Source organism: Lathyrus oleraceus, chromosome 2 (assembly GCF_024323335.1).
Source record: "Lathyrus oleraceus cultivar Zhongwan6 chromosome 2, CAAS_Psat_ZW6_1.0, whole genome shotgun sequence".
NCBI lineage: Eukaryota > Viridiplantae > Streptophyta > Magnoliopsida > Fabales > Fabaceae > Lathyrus > Lathyrus oleraceus.
The window spans coordinates 137,531,413-137,541,361 of NC_066580.1; the positions used below are offsets into that span (position 1 = coordinate 137,531,413).

Genomic DNA, 9,949 nt, shown 5'->3' on the forward strand with positions numbered 1-9,949 from the left:
GTGTCAACATATGGGAATGGTGTGGGAACTGTTATTAGGATTAGAGTAACAGGATTTGTCGATAGAGTTAACTGAGAGAAGTCATATAGAATTTGCAGAGGAGGGACTTCGTCATATGGTATCTCGAGGGTAGACACATCTTCCTTTGTGGACGGGCAGTCTACCACCAAGATCCCTTGGTCCATTAATTGTTGTATGACAGACTTCAACGTTCTACATTGTTGCGGGTTAATCAGGCAGTGTTCATAGTCATTACTACATATGGGAAAGGCATTATCCTTCATTAAAGCATTCTTGATCTCGATGAGTGGTGTTTTTAACTCGTCCACACAAGACATCAATCTCCTTCCATTGTCAACTTCCATCATATTCACTGAGGCATTGTTGTGAGCGGTCACCGGGTTATTATTTACATTCAGCCTCTTATGGGCGAACGTGATTGCCTGAGAATCAATAAGATCTTGAACCTTGTACTTTAATGCTTTACAATTTTCGATCGAATGCCCAGGAGCGCCATAATGAAATTCACAGCGGGCATTTACATCATAACCGGGAGGAAGAACCGCTAGTGGGTGTCCTAACTCCCTTAGTTGTACAAGTGATCCCCTCAATAAATATGGTAGAATGTGGCTATAAAGCATGGGAACTGTGGCAAATCTTCTCTCGGGCCTTCGCATCCTTTGTTGTTGTTGTTGATACTATGGTTGTTGACGTTGCGATTGTTGTTGATACTGTTGTTGTTGTTGAGTTTGAACAGGAATTGCAAATGGTTGTTGTTGACTTGGTTGGACAGGAGCTATGGAGGCTACTTGTGGATAAGTGGGATTTCTTGTTCGAATGATGGAGGCGGCATTGGTCTCGCTTTCTCGTTTTTTACCGTAGGGAACAAAAGGTTTCTTTGATGCACTAGAAGTACTAGAAGAGTTCTGGATCTTTCCTATTTTATGCATATTTTCTATCCTTTCACCGGCTAAGACCAGGTCGGAAAAGCCCGAAGAGGTGCTCCCTACCATTCTATCAAGGTATGGACCTTGCAGGTTTCCCATAAACATGTCTACCAGATCTCTTTCTAATAATGGGGGTTGTACCCTAGCAGCTAATTCCCTCCACCATTGGGCATACTCTTTGAAGGACTCCTCAGACTTCTGAGTCAGATTTTGCAACTGCGTGCGATTAGGTGTCATATCAGTGTTGTACTGATAGTGCTTGAGGAATGCCTCGGTCATTTCCCTCCATGTGTGAATATGGTTGCCCTCAAGTTGCATGTACCAATCCAAAGATGCCCCACTGAGGGAATCCTGGAAAAAATGCATTAAAAGTTGATCATCGCTGGAATAGGCAACGATCTTTCGGCAGTATGCCCTAATGTGCGTCCTAGGGTCGTTATTTCCCTTATATTTTTCAAAGTCCAGAACTTTGAACTTGATCGGAATGATGACCCTAGATACCAAGCACATTTCTGCCGCATCAAGGCCCAAAACATCAGTGCTCCCCATTGCCTTGAGCTTTTCCTCGATAGCCTTCACCTTTCTCTCCACCTCGTTGGTTACTGAACCGAAGGCGTCATCCTGAGAAGCATCCCTTGGGCTGAAGAATGCATCGTGTTGGTCGTCTGTCTCAAAAACACGAGGACGAGGATTGTCGTTTGGAACACCGTCGGGTGCATTAATGTTAATTAGAGGATCAACTTAAGGAACTAGGGTCGGAGTCTCGACCGCTTGAGGGGTTGGAGGATTGGTAATACTGGCACGTTGATTCATATCTTCTTGCATTTTTGCCATAACCTCTTGGCCTCTTACGACTGCTTGAATAGTCTCCATCAACTGCTGCATTTGGGACCACATCTGAGATACTTCTTCCTAAATGACAACTTGGTTCTCTTGAAGTTGCTCCATGACAGCTTGTCGACGTCCTCGTGTAGCGTACCGAAAAGTCAACTTTGGAGAGTGGTTCCACAGCAGAGTCGCCAGTTGTCGCTACCAGGATTTCACGATAACGAAACCGGGACTAAAGAGATGTCAAAGAGAGGCAAAGTCAGAAGAGTCGCCACCGAATTTTATTTAGTTTACCTCTATCGGAGAGGAGAGGGGAAATAGTCAATAAAATCCTCGGAAAGGAGACGCGCACGGGAAGCGCTAAAAGAGAATAAGGAATCGGTCTCACAACCGAGATTTGAGTTCGGAAGTCGGTTACGTAAGGGGAAGGTATTAGCACCCCTTACGTCCATGGTACTCCATGGGAACCATTTGGGTTGTTTTACACACATGGGATTTATCTATCATTGTTTTATTTTCAAAAGAATGTGTGAAAAGGGGGGGGGGGTGTTTTTGTTATTATAGTGCTCGCCAAGGATTGAGGCCCTTGTGCCTACGTATCACTCATTTGGGGATGAGGAATCAGAGCTCCGTAGTTCGGAGTAGAAAATGTTTGTGTGTTGGTTGATTTTACCTTTGAAAAAAAGGTTTTCGCGATGATGCCCTAAGGCACAAAAATGAGTTTGATGAGTTGTATCATTTTTACCTTGAATAAGGGTTTTATGAAATGAGTGTTTGTGATTATATTGTACTAAAGTCTATGGGTGTAGGTGATTATTCTAGACAACAAGCCAAGCGTCTTGCGTCCAATGATGTGGAGAAAACCACTTTCATAACACCATGGGGCACCTTCTGCTGCAAGGTGGTGCCTTTTGGATTGAAGAACGACGGCGTCACATACCAACGAGCCATGGTCACTCTCTTTCATGATATGATCCATAAAGAGATTGAGGCCTACGTCGACGACATGATAGCCAAGTCTCAAACCGAAGAAGAACACCTTGTCAATCTAGAAAAGCTGTTTGAGAGGCTGAGGAAGTTCAAATTGAGGCTTAATCCCAACAAATGCACATTTGGGGTAAGATTCGGCAAATTGTTAGGTTTTATCGTCACTCAACGTGGCACCAAAGTAGATCCCGAGAAAGTAAAGGCCATACAAGCTATGCCTGCACCCAAAACCGAGAAGGAAGTCTGAGGATTCCTAGGTAGATTGAACTACATTGCTAGGTCCATATCTCACCTCACTGCCACTTGTGATCCAATCTTCAAACTTCTTCGAAAGGATCAAGCCATCATTTGGAACAATGACTGCCAAGACGCATTTGAGAAAATAAAGGAATATTTGCAATAACCTCATGTGTTAATGCCTCGTGTATCTTGTAGACCATTAATCATGTATCTCACCGTTCTCGAAGGATCAATGGGTTGTGTCCTCGGTCAACATGACGAGATTGGTAGAAAAGAGCATGCAATATACTACTTGAGCAAGAAGTTCACTGATTGCGAGAGTAGGTATTCGATGCTTGAAAAGACTTGTTGCGCACTAGCATGGGCTGCCAAACGTTTAAGATAATACATGCTCACTCTTACGACATTGTTGATCTCTAAGATGGATCCTGTCAAATACATCTTTGAGAAGCTGACTCTAACCGGTAGAGTAGCCCGATGGCAAATGGCTTTAATCGAGTACGATATCCAACATGTCACTCAAAAGGTCATCAAATGGAGTGTATTATCTGATTATCTTGCACAACAACCCTTGGAGGACTATCAGTCTATGCGTTTTGAATTCCCCGACGAGGATATCATGTTGATTAGGGATTACAACATCCCCGGTCCCGAGGAAGGACCTGGGCCTGGATCCCGATGGACCATGGTTTTTAATGGAGCTTCTAATACTCATGGCAATGGCGTTGGGGCAGTAATCACTTCTCCAACTAATTTCCACCTCCCCTTCATCGCCCAATTATGTTTTGAATGTACAAACAATATGGCCGAATACGAGGCTTGTATCTTTGGTATTGAAGCTGCTATCGATCTTAGAATCAAAATCCTGGAAGTCTATGGGGACTCAGTCTTGGTAATCAGCCAAGTCAAAGGAGATTGGGATACAAGAGATCATAAGCTCATTCCTTACAAATAGCGTGTCTTGAAACTAGTCCCCTACTTCGATGAAATTACATTCCACCACATCCCTCGAGAAGAGAATCAGCTAATGGACGCTTTGGCAACTTTGGCGTCCATGTTTAAAGTTAAGTGGAAGAATGAAGCGTCGTCCTTTCACCTGAACTACTTAGACGAGCCTGCTTACTGTCTGGCAACAGAAGACGAAACTGACGGTCATCCTTGGTTCTATGACATCATGAAATTCTTAGAGAACCAAGAGTATCCTGCGGACGCGTCCATCACCGACAAGAAGTGTCTTCGAAAACTGTCATCCAAATTCTTCTTAAGTGGATGGGTATTATACAAGAGAAATTATGATTCGATTTTGCTTAGATGTGTGAACAATCAAGAAGCAAACCAGATTATAATGGAAATTCATGAAGGATCCTTTGGGACGCATGCTAGTGGGAGCACTGTGGTAAAGAAAATTTTAAGGGTCGGATACTACTGGATGACTATGGAGATTGACTGTCATCGCCACGTCCAAACCTGCCATAAGTGCCAGATCTACGCCGATAAGATCCATGTGTCGCCAACGCCTCTCAATGTCCTAAAATCACCTTGGTCTTTCGCCATGTGGGGCATTGACGTGACCAGACGCATAGAGCCAACTGCCTCGAACGGACACCGCTTCATCCTTTTAGTCATTGACTATTTCACAAAATGGGTAGAAGCAGCCTTGTACGCCAACGTTACCAGACAAGTGGTGACTCGATTCCTCAAGAAAGAAATCATCTGCAATTATGGGGTCCCCAACAAGATCATTACTGATAATGGATCTAACCTCACTAATAAAATGATGAGCTATACCAAAATTTCAAGATCGATCACCACAACTCATCGCCTTATAGGCCTAACATGAATGGCGTTGTTGAGGCAGTTGATCAGTGCGTTTTAGATGCATGTTCTTCCATGTTTGTACTTAAGCATTTCTTTGGTTTGCTTTCATTATTTTTATGTTTTAATGTGTTTTCATAATTTATGTTGTTTTTGCACTTATTTAATTTTCGTATTTAATTTTTAGCATTAGCAGCTTTCGTGAGAAAAATCATATTTTGAGCTAGGAGTATCGGATTGAGACGTGCTATCAGTCGATGGAAAGCTAAGAAAAAGATCTACAACCTTCCATCCCCGGAAAATGCGGATGCAATCAAAAAATACTATGCTTAAAAAATATATATAGCCTGATATGTTGAAAACCCGAAATGGCAACTTATGCAAAAATGGGTATTCCATTAGACTGAAAACCCGAAAGGACGATATAGGCAAAAATTAGGGATTTAATAAGAGCAATAGGTTGCATCCCTTAATGAATCCTTAATGAATCCTTCTTCATTCCTTGGCGAGTCAATTATGTGGGTCCCCAGCAAGTCAATCCTATCACCCTCCTTCAAAAAAGTAAAATCAAAGGTCGACCAAAGGCATAGAGGCTATAGCAGAGTTGGAATTTGGTGGAAACCCGAGATGTTTCATTACCATTATAATTATCGTTTTCTTTTCGTAATCACCTCTTTCATTACCACTTATCAATAAAATTAGTTCCCTCACATGTGTTCCATATTTTTTACTTTTCTTGCTTTGTTTGCGAAATATGAGTTTTTGCCTAAATAATATTACATTGAAAATTTTCGATTAAAAGACCCTTTTCAGAAGAAGAAAAAAATTATAAGGGAGACAACATTGAATTACATTTTTTTCCTAAATTTGCTAAACGTAACCAAAACGTATTTGGAATTTCCAACCCGGAGTGCCACACAATCCCTTGGACTTGACCAATCATTCTCCACATAGTAGGAATTCTCAAACATCACATTCAGCGCTTGCTCGGGCGTCGAGCTCCACTTTCTCAAATATCGAAAAGTCAGTACACTTCCCTCAATCACTTTTTTTAAGCCCAATCACCATTGGCATTCCCTAAATACACTCCTCCGCAAAGCCCAAACATACTTGGCACAATTTGCAAACCCTACATTTCATATATTCCTCAGGAAAGCCCAAACATGCATTGGCATACATAACATCACATCATAAGTATCTCCTTAACTTACTCAAATTAACTCATCAGAGTTCGGAATTTTTCAACTGTCGTTAGGATTTTTCCCCAATAAAATCAATGTTCACTCTCAAAACATTTCCCAAGCACAGCCACGCGTTCCAACCATTGCTGGGAATCATCGCTAAGCTATTTCGATTTATTGTCAAGTTTCCCTAAAGGAGTCAGACATTCTAGCCATTGTTGAGAAACATTGTGCTTCTTCTATCCCTAGAAAGTCATCAACATATTTTCCTCGCAGAGTCAAATATTCTTAGTCGTTGTTAAGAATCATCACTGAATTCTCATTTTTTAGACTAGAGGCCTTTTGGGCTCATTCCCCAAGCCGAGTCAGACATTCATAGTCGAGAATCATCCTTGAATTCATCTTTTCCAATAGATGTCAGGTATTCCAGCCATTGCTAGAAATCGTCACTTGAGATCTGTATTCTCCTCAACAGAGTCGGGTATTCTAGCCGTCACTAAGAATCATCACTGAACTCTTTGATTTTTCCGACAGATTTCAAATATTCTAGTCATTGCTAAAATCTTCTAAACACTTACCAAAAGATCTTCTAGTAAGTGTATATCACTCATTCATTGCTCAATGTGTCAACTTTGGAGGCTTTTAATATGAAACAAAATAAATTTAAAAAATCCCCTTAAAAACATCAAATATTGAGCAATTCAAACGATTTAATTGGAAGAAATCCACTATTTATGTGGTATCAAGATTTGTGGGTTCATCATATGTCCTAGGAACCCTCTATCCTTACTAGAACTATTTATGTAGAATCAAGATTTATGGATTCATCCTAGAACTCCCCACTACTTCAAAACTATCACTATTCTTTATAAAGTCTACCACTTTACAAGTATTTATGGGTTTATCAATTCAATTTGTAAGGAGGCATCACTTATTTAATTAGCACTCCAAGGAAACGGAAAGATCACTAGTAAAGAAAAAGCCTAAGAAAAGATGCAAAAGAAGCAAATGAGAAACAAGTTGCAGTCTACCCATTTAAAAATAATTAAGAGGAGCAATAATATGACCAAGAATCATTAAAACATCATAACTCACATTCAACCGCTCAAGATTAACCTCGACTCCACAATGGCCCTCGAGTACACATATAGTGACATTGCCAATCCCATATCCTAAATCCTAGGGCATATAGCGAGTTCTCACAATAAGTATGGACTAATTTGAAGGCTCAATCTAGAGTTTCACTTGACAATCAAGTAGACCTTCCTCAAGAGGTTGGATACAAGAACCCATCACTATGCTAACATATAATTGCAATCACGCATCATAACCAAGTACAATTAATTTTTAATCTTGCAAGATACTCTTTAAACTCAAAAACAACTGAAATCTGAGCATTGAATTGTTTACCTTGTAGGTACATTCCCCTGTCAAAGAACTTGCTTGCTGCTGCTACTAGTGCAACCTCCGCTCGTCATCAATTTCCTATTCCACACTAGAATAGGTTTTATTCATTCTACATTTTTTAATAAGCACACCAAGTTTAAGAATATTTTTCTATATAACATAATTCATTCAATATTGAGTAATGTTATATAGAAAAATATTTTTAAGACCAAAGCAAAACTAGAAATGAAGACAGACTAGAGAGAAATGTGTTAATAAAAAAACATCTAAGAACAAAATTTATTCCCAACTTTTAACTTCTTACAAACGAGGAGTTAGATCCGAAACTCAAAAAACTAAGTGCTTATGAAGGCCAGTAGCTAAAAAATTACAAAGAAGCCCATTACAATTCCGTATAGTTCATATTAGTACAAAACATGGTTATAAAAATAAGTTAATATAATGACAGTATAATGTGAAACTCATATACACAAGACACATCATCAGAAAGGATAATTCATCTCATCCACAACCTAAGTTGTGTAGGAAGGTGTCCTAAGATTTATTCCAAACTCATCACATGATGCGTAATACTGTCAAAATGCCCTAAATAAACAGAGAAATTTCCATTATATAACAAAAGTATAGATTCAGAAGCATATAGATATATTTAGCATCACAGAATCAGATCAAGTGTTGGATTATATATTTTGCTTCATCCTTATCTACCACAGTTAACAAAACGTTTTCAAAGAAGCTAGATCTGTAAAAGCAAATTAAGATTTAAGCATTACTGAGAAATTTAGTTCCCCGACGTCCAAGTACAGCATCGAAATTGCAGTAGTGGATAGCGAGGGGAACACAATTATAGGCTTCAATTAAACACTACAAACACATTTGAAAAGTGAATGCAACAATAAATTCCAGATCTGAAGCCACAAAGTTTCGATAATTGAAAATTGAAAACTTATAAAAACAACAATCAAAGAGAAAGTGGGGAGAAGAACTAGTTAACTCAGCCCCTTAGATGTTCAATAAATCTGCGATCATTCCCGCAAATCATTACAGGTCTGTTAAGAACTCATCACAGTTAAAACTAGTCATTCTCCATAGTTGTTTTCGCATTCTCCCAGAACCAAAAAAAAGGATTGTGGAAGTGAAAATGGAAAAATAACACATATAACTATTGCTTCAAGGGAACGAGTCTAAAGGGAATTGAAAGAATCCACATCGACCAGATAGTGAAGCCAATTCCAACTGCAAATTGAAATTGAAACAGATGCTATGAAAAAACATACGACCACAGAGTGAAGATTGTAAGATGAAAATTAGAGAGTATAGAGTAGAAAGAAGAAGAGAAGAAGTGAATGTGAACGGCGCAGGAAGCAGTAGGTCTGTATAGTTGCTTATATAATGAAGATAATAAGTGATCCGACGGCTAGTAAATAAGTAATCCGGTCAAACTCTAATAGCCAGCTTGCATGTTGAATCGATAATACCGTTGGGTCTGAATAAGAGTAATAAAAGGCTCGAGGAAAATAAAAGAAATCTCTACCCCATATCTCTTCATTTATTTCATGAGAAAAGGGAATATGAACTAACAATGTAATATCACACTTTTATTTTTAATAAATGATTATGATTTGGTAATATATAATATTTTGATTGAATGTTAGTGTAATATTTTTTTACATTTACAATACATTATCTTTAATCTCTTATTTCATTATCTCTCCATTATAAATATTATTTTAACCAAAATACCTTCTTATAAATAGTTTATTTGTCAAAAAAAAATATTTTTTCACTCTCATTTTTTAAGTGTTTTGATTCAACAAAATTATCTTTTATTTCGAAACTTTTTTGGCATTTTATTTGATATATAACTTTTAAATCGGAATGAAATCAATATTTGATTTTATCATGTCATTGAAACTCTTAAGAATGGAATTTCGATTCTTTTGCTACACACTTGAATTGTTTTGTCCAGTAATCTAAGGAAACTCTCACCGAAACTCTTTTTACAAAGTGTTCTGATAGTTTGTAAACTTAATACACCGAAATTCTTACAACAATTGTTCTCGTTTGATTTTATTCTAGAGCATGGTTTAGGATGGAGCACTCGATCGTCGTTGGTAGGTAAGGATGAGCATATTGGTGAATTTGCATCCGCACCACAGTCGGTTGGGTTTCTATGAGGGTAAATTTTGTGTTTTATAATATGTATACTTTTAACTGATTTCTGGAGAGATGTTCGAAGAAATAGCTAAAGGTTGTTAGACATGGGACCAAGCTTACAAGAAGGGTTCCTCATTGTCTTCCACTAGACATGGAAAGTATAACTCGGTCTGGTCTATCTTCACTACATAGAATCAGTTTGACAAAAATAAATATAAACCCGGTATCAACATTTGTAGAGAGGTGACATTCAGAGACATTTTTATTTCACATGTCATTCGGTGAAATAAACATTACATTGGACGACGTCTCTTGTCTGCTTCATCTGCACATCAGGGATGCCGCTAAAGAAGTTATTATTGGTCTTGTTATTGAAGAACTTGAAAA

General features: G+C 38.7%; 3 non-coding genes across 3 annotated transcripts; all 3 read right to left on the reverse strand.

Annotated features, from left to right (window-relative positions):
- Positions 1-8,028: 8,028 nt before the first annotated feature.
- LOC127124756 (small nucleolar RNA snoR31) lies at positions 8,029-8,112 on the reverse strand. The gene has a single exon (XR_007804224.1). It is a non-coding gene; the product is annotated as a small nucleolar RNA snoR31 (small nucleolar RNA).
- Positions 8,113-8,182: 70 nt separating this feature from the next.
- Positions 8,183-8,323, reverse strand: LOC127124788 (small nucleolar RNA snoR136). The gene has a single exon (XR_007804258.1). It is a non-coding gene; the product is annotated as a small nucleolar RNA snoR136 (small nucleolar RNA).
- A 70-nt stretch (positions 8,324-8,393) lies between these two features.
- Positions 8,394-8,479, reverse strand: LOC127124808 (small nucleolar RNA SNORD25). Its single transcript, XR_007804280.1, has one exon. It is a non-coding gene; the product is annotated as a small nucleolar RNA SNORD25 (small nucleolar RNA).
- Positions 8,480-9,949: the final 1,470 nt, after the last annotated feature.